The sequence below is a fragment of the Patagioenas fasciata genome, chromosome 28 (genome assembly GCF_037038585.1).
Source record: "Patagioenas fasciata isolate bPatFas1 chromosome 28, bPatFas1.hap1, whole genome shotgun sequence".
NCBI lineage: Eukaryota > Metazoa > Chordata > Aves > Columbiformes > Columbidae > Patagioenas > Patagioenas fasciata.
Window position 1 is genome coordinate 3112827 of NC_092547.1, and position 21749 is coordinate 3134575.

Below are 21749 nucleotides of genomic sequence, written 5' to 3' on the forward strand. Positions count from 1 at the left end.
TCATAAAGTCCATCCAAAGGGCTTTGCACAACAGGAGCACTCAGCAACGCTGAAGCCATGATCACCCACCAACAGTCAGAGTGCTCTGGGTAAATCTCCAGGATGATGACAGCTCCACATGTGCATTTGGGGTCAGGATCCTCAGTTTGTCTGTCAGAAACCTGCCCTGTCCACCCACGGCCGCTGTGATCTCAGGTTGGGTACTTGCAACAGGAGTCAAGTTGGCCAACAGAAGACTGGTTAATGGCACTAGATCCTCCTGGGTTCACGGCAAATCCCAGTGCGGAGCTCAGGCCAGGACTCACCCGCTCGGGACACGGTTGCTGGGGTGGCTGTGCGCAGGTGGCTGATCTCAAACACCAACCGCATCGTTGGGTTCAGAGGGATTCTCTCATTGCTCGCCAGGGTCAGCACCTGCATTGGGCAGACAGACAGACAGACAGAATGACATCTTCCCCAGGAACAGGAATGAAAAGCATTCAGCACTTTGCACTAAAAAGCTTGGTTGCTGCCAGCACAGTTCCTTGAGGGAATGCAGCTGATTTCCAGCAGGTAGTAGAACTGTCTGCCATGACTCAAAGGAACAGCACTCCCTTCGAGCGGCGGAAAAAGGTGTGGAATTATGACCCCACCCTATTTTTGAAGGGCCTGGAGTTACAATCAGGACATCTGTGATTATCCATGAGCCCAGTTCCAGGAAGGGAAATTACAATGAAACCATGATTTGAGCTATTTCCCCTCATGCACCATTTTCTATATGTGATATTGTTTGGTGTATCTGAAGAAACACAACCGCATTATTCTAGGAGGTGTTATTTCAGCATCTGCATTTTTAGGCTGAACCATGCCACGCAGTCAAAGAATATCTCCTTCTTTAACTTATATTCATTACCTTATTATCATCCATCACAGTATTAAGAGACTCAATCCACATTGGATCAATATCTCCATCTAGTACCATCCACTTGGGACCGTCATGCGTGATGTTGGCCAGCTCTCGCATGATTGATGAAAACAGGCCTGGGAGGGTGACAGGAGGATGGTGATGAACACTGAACTTGACACCTGCTCTAACGGTTTTCTCCAGCAACACAGTAAAAATTACTCTAATTAATGCTTTCCTCTCAAACATGCAAAACTCTATGTGCCTATACGTAAATATTACTATATCACAATACGGTTCTAGTTTGCTTTAAAGTGAAAAAAGGGTTATCAGTTATCACTACTGAAAATGATTGCAGACCTACGCACGAGCTTCATTCCCACCGAGAATCATAAGGGATAAGAAAAATGTAGAGTAGCTACTCAAAGGCAAAAGGCGGCATGAGTTATACAATGCAGAGAAAACCACCTGAATATGCCTAGGAAATCCTTATAAATATTTTTTTGTGGCTCAAAGTATATCAGGGCAATCAAGATGCATTAAACGCTGGGTCATGGCTTTAGTGAGACTGAGGGGAGAACAAGCACAGAATGACATTGAATGACAGAACAAAATGTTGGTAAAATCAAGGAGAGAGAGGATACAGAGTCTCAAGGGGAGTAAATAATGAATGTTAAGAAGACCACGAAGGCTGGGAATAGAGCAGCAGCACTGCAGAGCAAATGAAAACTCCACAAAACTACTGCTCTCCTCTACATGTGAAAATACCTCGGGAGATGCTGGTCTTCATGAAAAAACATCAGGCAAACATTAAAAAAAAGCCTCTCTTCCAGTGAATTGTGACAAGAACTCTTTTTTTTTCTCTTTTTTTCTCCAGGACAAGCTATTTCTTTGTGATCCAGATCAGGAACAGCTAGTGGCACCATCTGACTGAAGACAAAGCTTGTGCTCAGCAAATGCAGAACGGCTCACCTGGAACAGGTGTGTGATCCCGAGACTGGGTCAACAAAAATAACGCTTCAGCGCCTCTGCCTCCAGCCAGTTCCTTACGTGTTGGACACGCCTTGGGAACCACTCCGACATTATTAGCATCAGAAACAGTTGCTGTCTCAGGGCATCAGGGCTTCCCTCGGATACACCGCGGCAGCGGGGAGAGGAAAGCGCCTCTGTCCTGACCTTGTGCATCCACAGCACACGGCTCTCTTGGGGTTTAAAAGAAGAGTTTTGTTCTGCAAAGAACACTTTTGGGATTCCCATATGGGACCTTTTACCACCTAACATGTAGGACCTTTTCAACTTCTGATAATGTGACAGGATAAAACTGGGGAGCGGAAAAGCAGGGGCTGATCTGTAAGGGAACAGGTCACCTCTTGCTAGGCTGTGGTGAAGATTGCCTTGCTGGTCTTTGACAACATGAAACAACATTTTCAGGAATGGTTACTGCAGAAAATATCTGCCTTGAAAGCTCAGGGAGGAGTGCCACTATTTCATTTAAACCATCGCAGGCCAGAAACCACTGGACAGTCACCTGTAAAATGTCCCTCCTGCTGTTCGGTGTCACCGCTGCCCTCGATCTGCAGCCACTGCTGCAGCCAGTCTGCACAGTTCAGGCTGTACCCTGCACGTCCCTCTGCCACTTTGATTTAGGCTCCCTAATTACAATTAGAAAGAAATTAACCTGGCATTGGAGCAAAGCAGGGGGTCGGGAAGGGTCCATGGCGGGGCCAGGGGAGGTGGGTGGCAGCTCATCTGCTGCTGTGGATGATTCATGGTAATGTCTTCCCTCACCTCCCCCACACCTCCCAAACCCACCGCACACGTAAATCGAAGCTGCCTTTATGTATCAGTCACAACCAACATTTCCACTCCAGATTTTCTGTAATCTTCCAGCAAGTTTGAAATGTTCCTCAGGAGTAAGCAGGATCAACAGCTTGGCAAACGCTGGTGTGCTACAGAGATCGGGCAGCCATACTGAGTGGAAAAACTGACGTTAAGGCTGCTGTGCGTGCTATCAGCAATGAAAACCTGGGGATGGGACATTTTTTGGGGTCCCAGTGCACACCACAGTGCAGGAGGGACATCTCTTCCATCACTGGTCCAGCCAACTCCCAAAAACTGCCTGCCCCACTTAGGAACTGGTAAGTGTTGGTATTAATGGGCATTAAAATTATTCTTAGGGCAATAGGATCAAGTAGGCTTATGCTATATTTCCCATTTGAAGATCAAAGAGCTAAAACATCCTGTGTATCCTTTCAACAACAAACTGTCATGTGGCTGTAGGCAGCAGACAAGCACCTGGGCTCTCAGACCTGCACATGAAGAACCAGTCACCCTGCTGCTGCTCGGGAAATTCATTAAAAATACCCGTCTTTATCTACATATTTCAGACATGAAATGACATTTACCGTCTTTCCATTCTCTTGTTGCTGGGTTAATGATGCCAAAGAGCTCATCATTGGTGACTGCCTTGGGGTTGAGGTCTGTCCAGACAGGACGTCGCTTCATTATCTGGTAAGTCCTGTTCAGGGATCTCATCACCTGAGACTTGCCCGTGCCCGCGTTACCCACCACGAAGACAGAGTGCCGGACCGTCAGCAACTCCTCCAGCTGCACCACCTGAGAAAAACACTCCCAAATTTTAGACAAAGATGCCAAACTGAAGTTCAGGTCTATAAAATAGGTCCCACTGGGCCACCTCTTTAGAAAGACGTGACCCTGAGACACAAGCAGATTTGACAATTGAGTTTGGTCCAGCCACTCTAATCACAATGGGTGAAATGCTCAGCCTGCAGATAAACTTTCAGCGCTGTTTATACTTGACAACCACCACCTGATGAGGCCCTGCTCTCCAGGGGCTACACTTTCATGAGCCTACAAAAGTTGGCCCCTTTGGAAGCCCAGAGACTGATCCAGTGCTGACTTCAGGAGCAGGTGCAACTGCCTCAGACCCAGCACAGCTGACTGCCCTCCAGCGAGATCTGCCTGCAAGGACAATGCTGTGCAGAGCTCTCTTTGTAGAAGCAAAGCTGTTTGAGAAAACCCAAATGATTTGATGGCGACGTGGGTGTAGCAGAAGATCTCTTGGTCTTACTTTGAGCACAAAGTTGTCCTCAGCCTGCAGCCGGAGGTCCAGCACAGCCTGCCTCACAAACGACTCAAAATTCAGGTCACGCTTCCGAGGCACATCCAGTGCAGGGAATAGATCCCCAATCAGCCCCATAAACACCGGCACATCATCCGTCACAATCTTGGGGATGTTGAAGTCACGAAGAGAGCGCATCAGAACCTGGTCTTCGGGTCGCTCTGGGTCATCTCGCTTGAGGGAGCCAGCAACAACTAGCACTGACTTAATGGCACGCAAGCCCCAGTCGTAGTGATCCTACACCAGAGGAAGAAAAAAAAAGAGGCATGAGTTTATGCTTAGACAGTACCATGTAGGGTGAAGAACCACCATTCCCAAACTGCCAGACTAGTAAGCAATGAAAATACATCTAAATCTGTTATTTGCATTGTGGCCAGAGACCTTCTCCAGCCTGAGTGACCTGGTTTCCATCTCAGTAGGTGAGATTCCCGTCAGGGACAGTATTAAAGAGTCAAATAATTCAGCTGTTCAGACCATCACATGGGCTCACAGTTGGCAGTAAGACAGCAGCAGGATTTGCACTCCAGAGACCAAAGCAATTTGTTTCACCTAAATCATAAAGCACCTATAGCAAGGCCAGCCAGCCCCCTGCATCTGCAGGAGCCACCAAGGTGAAAGGCTTGTTAGTCCATTATGAGGCCCCAAAGACCCAAGTTTCTCCACCCTGCCCATCACAAGATGACAAGCCTGTTTGGTCTCAGAGGAGGTCCAGGAATAAGGGGTCAGTAAAGACATTGCTGAAAAAGTACCACAAAACGGCATGAGAAGAACTCTCAAGCCAACAAACAACTGTTCGTATTTCTGTCCTGTTAACACCCTCCAGAGCACAGCTCGACAGCTGACTGCTCTGTGTGGGAGGCCATGGCTTCCACCAGGCCCCTCAAGGCACAGCACCAAGTTTCTGCGACAGAGCATATCCCACCCAGCCTCATGCTGGCACAGCCAAGATCAGCTTTGTATCATCAGGAATCCTGATTCAGGTCTCCTCTGGACCCAGCTTCGATCGACACAAATAATGACAAGGAAAAATCTGATTTGCTTTGCACTGACAGTAACTCTAACAAGACCTGGAACCAGCCTAAGGCTGAACTCAGAGAGGGACACCATAAACCCTTTGCAGGCAGGAGAATCAATAGGAAGAGACTGGAAAGCAAAAGGTCACTGAATACTACCCCAAACATGGTGTCATTTAAACTCACTGAAAGGTCTCCCATTAATGCAGCTGGTCAAATGCTTTTGTCCCTGCAGATGCTCCAGTAAAGCAGTCTGAAAATTTTATTGCTCCGATGATCACCAACCCTCTCCTCCCCCAGCAGCCAGTGCAAATGCAGCCATTAAATAAAAGCTGTGAAACGTTAGCCATGGAGCTGAGCAGCACAGTGCCATGTTTCTGCTGATTTTGGAGATTCATCATACCACTCAGCCACAGAATCAGGCTCACCTGCTTGGACAGGAGCTCTTTGCAGAGTTGGTAGAGAGTAATGAACTTCCTGGCTAACACCCGGGCCTCGATGAATCCCTCAGCCACCAACATCATTTCACAGATCAGCTCAAAGTCTGGCACAACCATCGCACACGGCCTAAAATGACAGGTGAGGAGGCATTGCAGAACAAGTATTTCTTGACTACAGGTCTTACAGGCAGCGCATTTGCAGCTTCATCTTCTAGGCCTTCTTTTATGAGCCAGGTCACCCTCTGCCTTCCCCACGACAAGGGACAGAGCTCCTTTGCCCTGCCTGTGCGTGCCCAGACCCAGGCCTGTTGTGCAAGGCTTAAACCACCTGCGAATGCCCTGTGCAAGTGAATTCCCCAAGGACATGAGGTCGAGCCTGGATGTTCCAAAAGACAGTTTCTGCCAGGTCACAAACCCTGACCTGGACTCACCTGAAGAGAGCTTTTAAATTCTCAGGTAGCTCTGTTCGCCCTGCGTAACCAGGGTTCATGGTGATGAAAATGCCTACTGATGGTACTAAGTTGATGTCTTCTCCAAGAAAATTGAAGGATTTCTTCTTCTCCCGTATTGCATCCTGCACGCTCTTCACCTAGAAATCAAGACAGTACTATAGTATCAGCGTTCACTTATGAAAAACACATCAGACAACGGTGCTTCCTTCGTTACTCTTGGCCTCGTGACAAATGGGGCTAATCACTGTTTTATTTTTTACCGGCAGCATAAAGCTTTATACACTGTTTGGAGTACATCAGCATGGCAATATCAATTTCCCATCTCAGTCAAACTCTGGCAAAGCAGAAAAAAGAGCTGAAGAGAGTGGAAAGTCAAAATGCAAAGGAGTTGCAAGACTTCACACCTTTGCTCCATGAGACAATGATGAACGTGGGTCAGGAAGAGCAACTCAGGAGCGGGAAATGTCCCCAGCACTGCCTGCATTCACCTTGGCTTTTGACATCACCTGTGGGACACTGCTCAGCACATCTCACAGCAAAAACACCACCAAAGGCTCCACCATCTCTGAACCAGCCAGCCCAGCAGAGGTCTGATGTGTGAGAGAGACACAGGGCAGTACAGGTATCCACAACACAGCCAACACCCAAACGCACTCCCCAAAGTCTATCACAATATGGGCCCATTATTCCCTTTACCCATCTCACCTCTCCCCACACAGCGTTGCTCTTCAGGACATCCCAAAACCCTCCTGTGCCTGCTCCGTTCCCTGACCAGGCCCAGAGAAGGGGTAGCACCTCCCAATAAGCTTGGCCTCAGCTCAGTTGTAAACTGACCACTTGATATCACTTTTAAAGATTTTGGGACATCAGACGTTTGATTTAAAACCAAAACCAGAAGGCAGAAGCTGTAAAACCTCTCCTAACACCTTCACTCACTAATATTATATTGTTTTTTATATTTGCCTGATTGCAGCTTTGTTCTGCTCATTCCTCTCCTTCCGAAGAGTTCACCTCTCTGCAAACAGCACCTCAGCGAGGGGCAAATCTCTCTCTATTCACCGCTCTAACCTCACTACTGTTTGCCATCTCAAAGTAAAGCAATTAATCGAATTTTTCCCTGTAAGGAACCATATCGACATCAGCTGCATGAGTAAGACAGCCAATTAAACATCGCCATGGTAACACTCCTAATAGCAGCCGGGAGACACCATGATGGAATGACGGCCGTGCCGCTTTCTTCAGCTGCCACGCTCCAGCCAGGAGCGAGGGAACCATCAGCAGTTGAGTCATTCCTGGGCTTCTTTTGTTCAGCTTCCCTTTTTATTTCAAGATCCTCAAAGACTTTTTTTCAATGACAACTTTAAACTAGGACCTGACGGAAGAGAAATTGAGAGGGAATGATACATAAACTCTTGTACCTGCCTGGGGCTTCTCTGGGATGCCACATAAGGTACCAATTATGAGTGAAACAGATGAGAAGAATGAGGAGTTCATGGAGGGGTTGAGAACAATGTCTTTGACCGAAACATTTACAGAAGTGTAGAAACTTCTGAGCTTTATATCTTTCTATAACACTGAGCCCAAAAGGGAGTCCAGGAACAATTCAGCACCTCAATCAGATATTAGGATCCTAAAACACGCACTCAGCTGACAGTTGGATCCTGAAGAACTTGGGCACTTTGGCACCTCAGTTTTCTGCACTGAAGCCCCCCAAGGCTTCCCCTGTATAAAATAATGCCAGGTTTCCTCATGGGCTGGTAAGAGGAGGGGAAGGAGGACGCGAAGTGACAGATTATATATATAAGCACGAGAGCACAGGACTTTCTGGCACGATGGGGAGGCCAGTCTCCCTTCCAGCCCTTCTCCAGGGATGCTGCTGCGCTTCACACGAGACTCACCAACACAATGCACTGAGCAGCTAAACTACAGAGGAGATGAGAAACCATTCGCCAGGGGAAACACCCATGCCCAGCTGGGCACCGCTCCAATAGCTCTGTCCCAGGTTTAATCCCACGGTGTCAGGGTACCCTGGGCAAGCGCGTCAGCAAGGGCCGCAGATCTGCCCCAGACTCCAGCTCCCGAGTGTCACCAGCTGACACTGGCTTTTGGGAGCACCACGGGGCTGCACACATTCCTCCAAGGAATGGTGCCAGTTGGCCAGGAATACCTTCCAAAGCCACTTGGCAGAGCTGTCGTTACAGACACCAGAACTAAATCCACAGCCATACAGTTTTGGAGACAGGTTAAGAAAATTAATCCTGAATGTATTCCCATTTCCTGAGTATGACACACAACCTGTGCCTGACCAGGGGTGATAAGGAACCCCCAGAAGTCCAGCGGATCTGCCCCAAACACCCCTCTTCCCCTCTGTGAAAATTATTCCCTACATTGCAGACTGAGCAGCCGCAAGTCAAGGCAGCTTCTCTGTCTTGAAACGATGTGCTGCAATTATCTCACAGCAGATTAATGACACGAGTGCTTTCCTGAGGAGGAACAGGTACAGAGCCATGGTGCGTAGTGGTCTGGGAAAAGATGCTACAAAGAATTGTCTTGGCACAAATGCTGTAACTGGGGCAAGAAAAGTGACAAATATCTTTGCAGCACGTAACTGCGACATCTTGGCAGTGCTGTGATATTCATGTGATTAATCTTGAGATCTAATCCCACACCTGCCTATACACAGAACTGAAACCGGCAATATGCAATTGCCATTTTTACCCTTGCTCCAAAGACTGCAGAATGGCTCTGCTCTGTTTGTATTTATTTATGAGTGTTTCTCCACTCACCTGTACAGCAACCACAGAAAGGACCTCAACTGAGATCCTGTTAAATTCATCAAAACAGCCCCAGGCTCCCGTCTGGGAAAGGCCTTTGTAAATATTCCCACAAGACTGGAAAAACAAAACAAAAACAAAGATTACAAGAGTGAAATCATAAATGGAATCAACTCCAGCAAAAAATTGATTTTATTTCCCAGCCTGTTTATTTATAGCAATTTACAGTCTATTGTGGGTATTTAGAAAAGTGCATGGAAACAGCAGGCACAACTCAATTATAATATTTATAGCTCTGCGCAGCTTGCCACTTTATCTGCTAATTGCACTTTCTCGATATATCTGTGCACCAGTTTCATTTAAAGGTCACTTGTGCTGAATTACTGATGGTCCCGTTTCCTGGGAGAGCCCATAAGCTAAATGAAATATGATCCGAGGCTACCAAAATCACTGTACCGTGCCAGACTGGCAGAGAGCAAGACTCAGCCTAATGATTCAGTGCTCTGTAGCGGCTGAAGGTTCACTATGTTTTGGGTTTATTCTGGGAGAGGATCCTGAGAAAACCAGGACAGGTCCCTCCCCGTGCCAGGGGCTGCCAGGTCGCGAGCACGCCGAGAAGAAACGACCAGGGTCCAACTATCAGCACAGCCTTGGTCTCAACTGAACAGACCAACATTTTTGAAGAATTACACATGAAATCTAACTCCAGAAAGGAAGGGAAATGCATAATGAGGCAGAGAAGATAGTTCGGGTCTCTGCCTCCTGAAGAACCTTGTGCAAATCTTAGAGAAGGAACGGGAGGAGAAGGAAAAGGCATTCAGCTTAAAGGAGTGTAGCAGGGATTTGGAGAGAGGTGATCACAGAATCCCAGCCTGGTGGGGCTGAAGGGACCTCTGCAGATCCCCCAGTCCAAGCCCTGCTCACGCAGGGTCACAGAGCAGATCACACAGGTGGGTCCAGGCGGGTTTCAATGTCTCAGAGAAGGAGACTCCACACCCGCTCTGGGCAGCCTGGGCCAGGCTCTGGCACCTCCCAGCAAACAAGTCTCTGCTCATGTTCAGATGGAGCCTCCTGTGTTTCAGTCTGTGCCCGTTGCCCCTCACCCTGGCGTTGGGCACCACTGAACAGACTCTGGTCCATCCTCTGACACCCACCCTGAGATATTGATCCCATTGATCAGATCCCTCTCAGCTTCTCTTCTCCAGCTCAACAGCTCCAGCTCTCTCAGTCTCTCCTCACAAGAAAGAAGCTCCAGACCCCTCAGCATCTTTGTAGCCCACTGCTGGACTCTGTGCAGTTATTCCTTCTTAAACTGGGGAGCCCAGAACTGGACACAACTCCAGATGTGGCATCACCAGGGCAGAGCAGAGCGGAAGGAACAACCTCCCTTGACCTGCTGGTCATACCTCTCCTAATGCACCCCAGGTACCATTGGATTACTCTCATCCTTCAGGTTTGCTCGGGCCCTGAGCATCCCCAGCCCCATGTGACCGCACTGCAGCCGAGGTGGGAGCCATACCTTGTAGTCCATCTGCTCGGAGCAGTTAAACACGTACACCATGATGCCCAGGGCTCGCCCCAAATCTTTCGTAGTCTCCGTCTTGCCAGTGCCCGCAGGGCCTGCAGGTGCTCCGCTCATGGTCAGGTGCAGTGACTGGGTCAGGGTGATGTAACATCTTTCACAGTGAATGATGAATGAAAAAAGGAAATATGTCCAATAGGTCAACTGTGGGCTGCAGGGCAATAGCACTAGAGCATTGCACTCAGCAGAGCCTCTCCTCTGAAAAGCTGTACGTGAGCAGGGGTCATGTCTGAGCTGAAAGCCTTCTTGGCATTAATTACCACCTCTGCTCAGCTCTGTTTTCTCCAAGAGATACTCATCTTCCACCAAGGTCTGCCCAAACCTCTTCATGTCCAGCTTGTGTTCTCTCTGGATCCTCATACAACTCATGGATATTGGGCACATCTCAGGCAGTATGAGAAAAGGACAGCTTTTCTGGAAGACCTGTCACTGACAGAAACCTGCTCAGGTGGCCTATGAGTGAACCCAACTCAAAGCTGCAGCAAGTCCCAAAGTTTCTCCATCATGTTGATGATGGACACTGGGGTGGTGTCCACATGTGAGTATCTATACTACCTGTATAAGCCACAGAGGTGTAGTCAATATAGCCAACAAAACCTGATGATACCTGGGGGCTTGACGCAGCTGACTAACACAGGTGACTAGAGCCACCTGAGATGCTCTTGGTTGCTGAAATGTCACATAGGGTGGAGAGATATGACAAGGGGTCCATAGGAGACTTTTACACTTCTGGATTGGCAGCTGGAAGCCAGGTGGGACAACACAGAGTATCTCAAGTAACCCTAGGTGTCCCCACTGAGGCAACCAGGTAGATGTCTGCTTCAAGATGGGATGAAAGCTCTCTAGACTCACCAGCTTTATGGACTGTGGACATCTTGTGCACAGGAAGACACCCACAAGTGTTTTAATGTGTGAGCTGAATCCCACCCAGGGATCTGATGTACAAATTCCCCAGAGGGTACCACCAAAAACCAGATAAGAGTTAGAGCTCGACCACTGGAGTGCTGGGACATGGAGACAGAACAAGAGGGATACAGGTGTCTGAACTAAATCCATCTTTGGTTGGCATCTCTCTCTCTACCTGTGTGGCAAAGCCCAGCTATGACATTGTGTCCCAGGGACTTACCTGTCGGTCAGCGGAGTGATCACAAGCCGAGGGGTATTGCCAAGGTATTCATAGGAGTACAGGAACTGGGCGTCACAGATGTTGGCAAAGCAGTGCCGTTCCTCATCTGACCATCTGTGCCGGAGCTGTGACAGCCAAATGAAGGCCTGGGCATTGTCCACCTGCAACACACCCACAAACACCATCACAGGAAGGCCGGGGATGCCAGACACATGCAGCTCGGGGGCCAAAATAGCGACTGCTATAAAATTTTCATGGGGGATGACTGGTCCTCACTGCAAGGCAGGTGTGGTGAGGAAGGCCGCCTCCTTGCAATGCGGTGAGAAATGTCACCTCCCCATCTCCCATCAGTAAAGGGGAGGAACCAAATTAGTGACCACATTGGTGGGAGAGGAAAAAATTAATGGCCAAGAGAAAGAGCCTTACAAAAAGACTCCTGAATAGATTTAAGAAGCAGCAAGTCATGAAGAAGGTCTCATAATGCAACCAGAGTGAGAGAAGGAGCAGAGGCCATCTAGACAAGGAAGAGGTTGCAGACAGCACCAAGGAAACAGACTGGGGACAGGTGGACAAAGACAGGCATGGCCAGCGCTCTCTGCACAACCAGCAGGCAGGTCCAGATGCATCACTTCACCCCAGGCTGGACCGAGGCACCACTGAGCCCAGCTGAGCCTTGAAGACAGAAACCCTGTGAGCAGCCTGGCTGCCTCTGAGATGACACAGATGAGGGAAGAGCCACAACCCAATACATTCAGGGCATCTTCCCACCCACCTGCAAGGCTAAACACTTGGCATGGTGTCAGGGACAGGGGAGTAGTGTGGGAGAGGTGTTGCAGGAGAAGGGAGTCCCACATAAGTCCCTGTGGCCCCACACCAGACAAAGGACGCTACAAAGAACAAAGCTTGAATGCTTTTTCTTACTTTCTAAAGTCAAAACTGAGACTGAGTCCAGCAGCCTCCCAACACACCACCATCATCCACCAGCACATGTCTTGGCACCAGGACGCAGTGCCGCGCTCTCACTCCTGGTGTGAATCTGCAGCAACTACAAGTTGGTGTTGCAGGGCCATGACACAGCACAGCTCTGCAGGCTTACAGGGGCTTTCTGCACACTTACTACAAACATTGTAGAAATAAATTTAGTCATACGTCTCCCACTGAGACCGGCAGTGATCTGAATGGCCAGTGGTTGGGCCCCCTGAAGCCCCCCCTCCAGCACCCACAGAACTGTGCTGAACTGCCAACACCAACCTTCTGTGCTATCATCTTTGCCACCACATCCCGAGCATGCACGTCGATGGTGCAAATGGTCATGATTTTCTGTCTGTCGCCCTTGGAGAGCTGCCCGATCAGCATGGTAACGAGGGTGTTCAGCTGGGTCACTTGCTTCTTGTGCTATTCCTTCATCGCATTCTCGTAGCCTTCCTCCACCCTGGCAAAGGCAATCCCAACCTCGGTTGTCCACCAGATCTGGGTGCAGCAAAGCGCCACCTAGGGAAATAGGCTGGTTCAGTATCAGGGAAAATACCAAAGCTTCCTTATGTTCAAGAGTGTCGGATCCACAGGGAGATCAAGGATGAAACATCCGTGACATGAAATTAAGTATTTTTTCATACAGTAGTCACAGCAGACAGTACAACAAGGATCTGCTCCATGACATTCATTTAAAACACCATATCAGTGATAGACACATTTAGCAGCTAGTTATAAGTAAATCAGCACCTTTCACATGCCTGACACAGCAGAGGAGGAAGAGTTGGAGACCACGAGGTTGTCAGAGGTGCATCTGAGGGGCTCTTCACTCTTATCAGGCCTCACCACTTTGCCTTCCTGCTGCACCTCTCACTGCTCTGGCTGTACAGACTGCACTGCCCAAGCCCCTGGGCTCTGTCACCCAACCAAGAGCCCCAACCAGAGCATGGAGCTCAGCCTGAAAACTCCATCAGGAGACCGCCAGGATAAAGGACAACTCATCCTCCCTCTCTCCTGGATAGCAAGGTGGAGGCCAGAAACATGCCTGTCCACAGCTGCTGAAAGAAGGGAAGGGCAGGACTGATGGGGAACCCAAGAGCTACCTTTCCACGAGCCAGCCTGAGTGGTGATAAGAAGCAGTGGCAGATACCTGGGCAGGATAGTCAAAGAGCCATTGTTCCCTTGGTTTTTCCTCATAAGCCATGACGGCTTCTGTCATCTCATCTCTCACAGTAGCCCTCATGCTGTCTAGTACATGACTGAGCCAGACTTCAACCTGGAAAAGAGATTAAATCCCAGTAACACATTTGCTCTTCTTAAGTGCCTTTGGTAATTAGTGAAGATAGGAAATGAGGCAAGCATCTCAGTTCTCTTTAGACTGGACATGAGGGAAAGGTTCTTCACCCAGAGGTGCTGGACACTGAACAGGCTCCCAGGGAGGTGTCACAGCCCCAACCTGACAGTGTTCAAGGAGAGACTGGACAACGTCCTCAGACACACGGGGTGACCTGTGGGGTTGTCACTGCAGGGACAGGACTTGGACTCCATGATCCTGGTGGGTCCCTTCCAGCTCAGGACATTCTATGAGTTAACCAAACCTCACAGCCTCCTTCAGACTGGGTAGATTTGGCTAATTCTGGTACTGTAGGATTAGCATCTACTTCCAGACACCAAGAACAGAAGACAGATTTTTTTCTTGAACTCTAGCTACAGGAGGAACCAAAATGAACTCCGTCAATGAATAATTTGGTCAGGTGTGTTCCACCTCCAGGCCATGACAGAATCCCTGGTGGGATGTGGGCAGTCTGCCAGCAGCAGAAGAAAGATGCTGCCAAACTTGGGAACACAATTCCTGCTGAATTTCATATTTCACAGGCAAAGCCCTCAACAAGAAGACAGACTGAACGCAGCAAGCTCCATTGCTGGGGAGCTCAGTAGCCGGTATTACGTACTTTAGCTTCCTGTAATAGACCATGCAGAAAGGTGAAACTACCAGGATAGATAAGCTGAGCAGTAGCTTGATTCTTACATTTCATACTTTCACTCGTGGTATGAAATAATGAAGACTTGAGAAACAGGTAAAAGGCCTTCTCCTGCCAAACACACCCGTGCAGAGGTACTATGGAATAGCTTGGTCTCTTTTCAGTCTGCATCCCCTCCCTCACCGAGGATATTTGTAGCAAGCTTTAAGACTAACCTTCAAAAGGTCTTAGAAAAAATCAAATTAAAAACCTAGTCAGAAAAATGGCACAGCTCTTTCTCTCACAGTGGACTGCGACATCCACGTCCCCCCTTAGTGAGGACCTATCCAGAGTGACACGAAAGGTTGCGGTGTAAGGAGGTACTAAATCACCACCTCTTCCAGCTTTTCTCATGCACCAAGGGAGAGCAGTGAAGCTCTATGACGTCTTGGCAAGGGATCTCACACGAGGGGCAGGGGAGCAGACTCCACCGGACAGTTTTGATAGACAAGGACTTCCCTCTCACCTGCCCACTGCAGTCCCAGGGCTCGCTGAAGCTGACGTACTCCTCCTCTCTACTGTACATTCCCAGGCCAACCTTGGTTGGCTTTTGCTCAGAGTCCAGCTGGAATTTCATCCTGGCCAAGCTGTCAAAGAGTTTGGAAAGATGACGTTGCACCTGCAAAACGGGTTGTATAAATAAAGCAACCAAGATAGGACGAGCGGAATGAAGATCACTATACATGTCACAAGCAAAATCATGTTAACAAAATATCTTGGATATTTAGGTAGCACCACATCTTCTCAAATGTGGCCAACATACTGCCAACAAAAGCCTCTTGCTGTCTCTTGTAATACTTCCACCTATTTCTACGTAATTTAGAAAACAGACATGCCTTAATAAATCATGTTTCTCCATTGGGAAATCTTCCATACAGAGCAAAAGCATAGAAAACATTGAAACACCTCATGACTCCTACCCCAAATTTCCCTACATGTAGTGATGAGAAGTCTGTAGCCATTTCTCCACCTCATCCTATTCTCAGCACAACGTGGAGTTTTCTTCACTATGAACTTTCCTGTTTTTCCACTACTAGAAACTGATTTTGTGCTAGTGAAATATCCTAAATTCTCTTTCATGGAGAAGAAAGATCTTTATTTCTGCCTAAGACCTATGATAAACAGCCCAGACCTCCTATAGAACAACCATGTTCACCAAAAGCACTCTTCCAGAAGGAAAAGAATAATTCAGTTCTTTCCTGTTCACCTCCATCTGAGTCTGCAAAGCCAACAGGGAGATGCTGTGGGCTCTCAACATCAGCATCTGCCTGCTGGGAGCTGAGCAGGTCACCAGCACTTCTTCCAGACCACTGCGTAACACACAACTGCATCACTGCGCGCCCCACGCCAATGAAGGTGAGATTCTCCTAGGATTGACGTCCCCACAGAAAGGGGAAGCTCCCAAAGCAGTCCCAGACAGGAGCTGCCTCTCTCAATTACAGCAGAGAGGTAGAAAAACTCCCATAGGGGAGATGAGAAATGAGGGAAAGGGACCTGGGGGTCCTGGGGACAGCAGGGTGACCATGAGCCAGCACTGGGCCCTTGTGGCCAGGAAGCCAATGATACCCGGGGTGGGTTAGAAGGGGGTGGTCAGTAGGTCAGAGAGGTTCTCCTGCCCCTCTGCTCTGCCCTGGGGAGACCACATCTGGAATATTGTGACCAGTTGTGGCCCCTCAGCTCCAGAAGGACAGGGAACTGCTGCAGAGAGTCCAGCGCAGCCACCAAGATGCTGGAGGGAGTGGAGCATCTCCCGTGTGAGGAAAGGCTGAGGGAGCTGGGGCTCTGGAGCTGGAGAAGAGGAGACTGAGGGGGGACTCATTCATGTTTACAGATATATAAAGGGGGAGTGTCAGGAGAATGGAGCCAGGCTCTCCTCGGTGACAACCAGTGATAGGACAAGGGGGAATGGGTTCAAACTGGAACACAGGAGGTTTCACTTAAATTTGAGAAGAAACTTCTTCTCAGTGAGGGTGTCAGAGCCTGGCCCAGGCTGCCCAGGGAGGTTGTGGAGTCTCCTTCTCTGCAGACATTCAAACCCGCCTGGACACCTTCCTGTGGAACCTCAGCTGGGTGTTCCTGCTCCATGGGGGGATTGCACTGGATGAGCTTTCCAGGTCCCTTCCAACCCTGACATTCTGGGATTCTGCGTGAGATGCCCAATGCTCTGATGCTTTCAGAGAAGGAAGGGTGGAGGTGGATTTGTCCATCTAATTCTGACTCACTGACTCACAAAGAACTACAACCCTCCCTCTCATGAGCTGTGCTGCAAGTGGACGCAGCTTCTCACACACATACAAGCAGGGCCAAACCCTGGGAGGTGCTAAGTGACTCTGAGAAGCACAGGGCACTCAGCATCCCCCCAGATCACAGAATCATTTTGGGTGGAAGAAACCCTCAGGATCAAGTCCAGCCATACCCTAGCTCTGGCACTAATCCATGTCCCTAAGAACCTCGTCTAAATGTCTTTTAAACCCCTCCAGGGATGGTGACTCCAGCACTGCCCTGGGCAGCCTGTTCCCATGCCCCACAGCCCTTTCTGGGAAGAATTTTTTTACAATATCCAATCTGAACCTCCCCTGGCACAACTTGAGGCCATTAAGCGTATCTTGAGGCCATAAGCTTATCTCTTTTCAAACCGTAAGTAAACCGTAGAAACTTTTTCTTACATGTAGAAGCTTCTGGTCACAAATCCCCAGCTGCCCCTTCCCAGACCCTGTCCAGTCTGGAGGGTTCGGACACAACCCCAGCACTTGCTGCGATCCTGCTGCCAGAGCCCGAACGCACCTGAATCTGCACAAGTTCAGCACCCAGTTCACGAGGATAATGTCATTGTGTATTTAATCCTCCTTTAGGAATCATCAGACTTTGAAACTACATTGGGAAGGCTGAGAGTGTATCTATGTATGATACTGCTTGACATTTACTTTGATTTTACTGCAAATACTTTTGAATAACAGAAAACACCAGGAATTTCTTCTTACTCAATAGAGCATTTCAACACAGTATCTTTGCTTCCTGTGTTTTTTTTTTCCTCTTCATTTTAAATATCAATCAACTATGTATTTATGATACTCTGTGGGCTGAAATCACCCAGCAGCAGACACAGACAGAAGCAGCGTTAAAGGTTAGAGGTAAACAACAGCATTTCCAAATACACATGCAAACCTGCTCCATTCCTGTGCTCACATCAATACTGAAAATGGTGGAAAGCCTGAAGAAAGTGAAAATACTCGCTACCAAAAGACAGAATTAGGACTTTGTTCATCATCCAACACTCGCCTTTTGCTGTGAACGTTTTGACTGGTTTTATGCACCAACCTCTGAATAAAAGATGCGTCCCAAACAAGGCCAAGCAGAGCTGTGCAGGGGTGGGTGGCAACCCAAGGAAGTCCTGCCTTGGCCACAGCCACTGTCTGACCACCAGCTGTCTTACCTCTTCCAGGCTGTGTTCTGCTCTTCCCCTGTAAACAGGCCATCCCAGAGACCTTTGCATGGGGGAAGGAAGAAGTGGCTGACTAGCAGATGTCTCCTCTGCCTAAAAACAGAGACGTCTCCAAGCCCTCGGTTGTCAACACTGTCACATTTGAATGATCGGTCTGTGGCTCTTTCAACAACAGATGCTGTTTGCTGGCATCCCAGCTTGGGGAACCAAGCTCAGCAACAAGTTTTGGCTGAGATCCTCAAGAAATGGTTTCCCCCAACCTCACTGTATCCCAGCAGAAACAAACCCACTGTTTTTATGGTATCAAGAACATAGCTCTGCTCTGTGCAGTGCTTTCAGAACCATCTGCAAGCATCACCAGGGACAGATGGGACAACATACAGTGTGCGCATTGCCTTTCAGAGACGACAGATGAAGGCCAGCAGTGAAAGAGTTATTGTTAATCCAAGTGAGGGTGGGAGAAAAGGCACTCAAGAAAGGATAAGCTACAGCTGAGTCCCTAGACAGCATCTTCCACCCTGACATTACTGACAGCTGGAAAATGTGAAGGTGACATAGTGCAAGGCTTACCAGCTGTGGGTTGGTGCCATTGGAAAGAATATCCAATAAATCTGCTGAAGAAACAAAGTAAAATCTGGGAAAGGCCAATCTTTTCATGTCCAAATATTCAGCCAAAGCCTTCTCACACAGGGACAACCTGGGGAGAAGAGCAGAAAAATAGAGCCCAGGACAGGCGGGTGAATATCCTTTAATGTGTCGTGCTACAGTTTGGGTTATCGAGCAGATTCTCCCCTCCCATGGGGAAATGCCAGACATGAGCTGAGCCTGCAGGCTGGTCCTTTACAGCATTTTCCAAATAGATAACAAAGCACATAGTAACTCATAGATCTCTCTCCACTCCCAAGGGTCAAACAGACAAAGAGTCAGAGAATCCTCACCAAAAAGCAGAAACACAGGTGGAAGAAGAGGCTAGAAAGGCTTTGCAGTCTGACTTACTGTTTTAGACAAGCTCTCAACTGCCACAGGTGATTTCACACTAGGATGAAAGTTTCCAAAACTGCTTTTATTCTAATGAGCACATTTTAAAGTCTGATTCAAACCTACTCAGCTTTTTGTGCTTGTGAAGCCTGAAAAGAAACTTGTTTGCTCCGTTCTAAAATGAATCTCTCAGTGTTTACATGTTAAACTGCTGCTGAGCTTTCAAAGTTCATAAATAACATGCAGTTAGTCCTCTGTGGGGAACACGGGCCTTATCTGTTTAGGAAGTAAAATTAGATCTCTATTTTAAATGGATAGTTATTACTGACACAACAGCTCTCACGTTAACTTGTTAGGTGTGTTCCAGGTAGAGTAGCTCATATGTTAGGTGAGAACTGTATCCATCTCTGGACATTAAGGTCTTTCTCAGGGAGTTCAGTTATACCATCTGTGAAGGGTACACACACAAAGATAATTTTGTTAATTAAAGCACATGGGATCAGCTCTGCTGCAGATATCCCTGCTTGGACTGCTAAATAGATATTTAAGACACCAAATTTGGGGTGGCAGTGAGGCCACATGTTATTAAAACCAACTGAGTGCCTAGCTTTGTATGTGCGCAAATCAATATTCAAGATAAGAGTTTGCACATACGCAAAGCCAGAATCCACCTTGGGGGCTTCAGGGTGATGGATCATGAATAAAAAGACTCAATGTGTGAATGCAAAGAACGCACAGTCCAGAAGGAAAGCCTTGGAGCACAGGTTAAACCAACTTATTAGAGCTGATCCCAGTCTCTGACAAAATCCTGGGACTGAAGTTGTACCTACCTACTCTGAATGTCCTCCAGTTGTTGGGACAGACCTGGTTTATTGGTGGCCTCAACCACATTTGGGGTTTTCTGAGTTTCATAGGCCAGTTCTTTAAAGTCCGCATCAATCCCTTCAAAGCGTTTGGAGTCCTAAAAAGCAACACAAACATGTTCATGGTAAAACATGGATTTTGTGCTAAAGGTCTCCATCCTCTGGGTGCTGTCTTTGGGTTGAGGGGAAAACCTTCTGTCCAGTGCAGACAGGGACCCCTCCACCATTCCAGAATGGCTCTTCCACTGACTTGCCTGAAACTAGTCTTCAAACAGGCACTTGCCTTCTTGTCACTGTATCCCAAAGGGGTTGTGGATAAAGTGCTCCATGCAGGAGGCAATGTCTAGGACCAACCATTTTCATGGGATTTAATTCCCCTTGGAAAACCTCATAAATCTCTCTCTCCCATGTCCAGGTGAAGTACCAAGTTTCCCTGGCTGCAGCAGCAGGAGATGCTCCCACACCGTGGAAAGGCTACCAGCCTCATGTGAGTGCACTCCTCCCCTCCTGCTACAGCACAGGAATCCCAACACCCATCCACAAAACGGGTATGATGACTCTTGTAGAGGAGAGCCCTTCCTTGCCTTCAATGAGGGTATGGAAACCCCATGTCAGCACCGGAGGCCCACGTCAACAATTATGCTCCATATCTAACAGGGACTCTGAATTTCTGGAGCTAAACACTGAAGAATAAAGCAAGCTATGTTCAAAACATCTCTGCTCCTCCCTTCTTCCCAGGTCAGGCCTCCTAAGTGAGGCGGGACACTGAACAAGTGTTCCAAGCAGTCCAGGTAACACTTCCACGCTACCCTGTGTTCAGCCCCAGGAGCAAGGCTCCATCTGGAAGGTTGAGCCCTCCCTACACTCACGCCACAGATCCAGCTCCAGGTGAGCATCCCACAGCCTGTCAGCACATCCCCCAGCCCTGGATGCATCCTGAGGGTGCTCAGCTACAGAGACTTTGAGCTTCAGTCTTTCTTTTACGGAAGAGAAGCTGCTGACTGAGCCACCTGTGTCCCTGGAGCCAAGAGGGCCCCGTGTCCTGGTGCATCCAGCACAGCACGGCCAGCCGGGCAGGGAGGGGATTGTCCCGCTCTGCTCTGTGCTGGGGCGGCCTCACCTGCAGCATTCACTGTGTGCAGGGCTGGGGACACAGGAGAAAAGGAGATAAAGCTACTGGAGGGTGTCCAGAGGAGGGACATGAACTTGGTGAAGGGTTCGGAGGGGAAACCGTATGAGGAGCGGCTGAAGTCCCTGGGTTTGCTCAGCTGGAGCAGAGGAGACTGAGGGCAGAGCTCATGGGGCTGCAGGTTCCTCAGCAGGAGCAGGAGGGGCAGGGCTGAGCTCTTCTCTGTGACAGTGACAGAACCCAGGGAATGGCAGAAGATGTGCCAGGGAGGGCAGTGGGACATGAGGAAAAGGTTCTTCACCCAGAGGTGCTGGACACTGAACAGGCTCCCAGGGAGGTGTCACGGCCCCAGCCTGACAGTGTTCAAGGAGAGACTGGACAACGTCCTCAGACACACGGGGTGACCTGTGGGGTGTCCTGTGCAGGGACAGGAGTTGGACTTGACAATCCTGATGGGTCCTTCCAAGTCAGGACATCCTATGGTTCTATGGTTCATACCACTGCCAGACAGCTACTGACATGCAGACAGCTGCCCAGCAGGATGCAAATGTAAATCATGATGCAATTTCATACATGACATTAGATAGCTCCTGGATATTAAGAGCTTGCTGGCACATGGTACAGCCTCAGGGCACTGGTTATCAGCACCTGTATATATTGCCCAGTGAGCGAGGTGTGCCCAGAATCATAGAATCATTTAGCTGGAGGAGACCATTGAGATCACTGAGTCCAACCATAACCTAAATCTAGTACTAAACCATGTTCCTCATCTATACATCTTCCAGGGCTGGTGACTCCAGCACTGCCCTGGGCAGCCTGTTCCAATGCCCCACAGCCCTTTGGGGAAGAAATTGTTCCCCAGATCCAACCTCAGCCTCCCCTGGCGCAACTTGAGGCCGTTTCCTCTGCTCCTGGTGCTTGTTCCTGGGGAG

At 48.7% G+C, this 21749-nt stretch overlaps 1 pseudogene; it reads right to left on the reverse strand.

Moving 5' to 3' along the window:
• LOC139825726 (dynein axonemal heavy chain 9-like) overlaps window positions 1-21749 on the reverse strand; it is a 57728-nt pseudogene continuing 35979 nt past the window's right edge.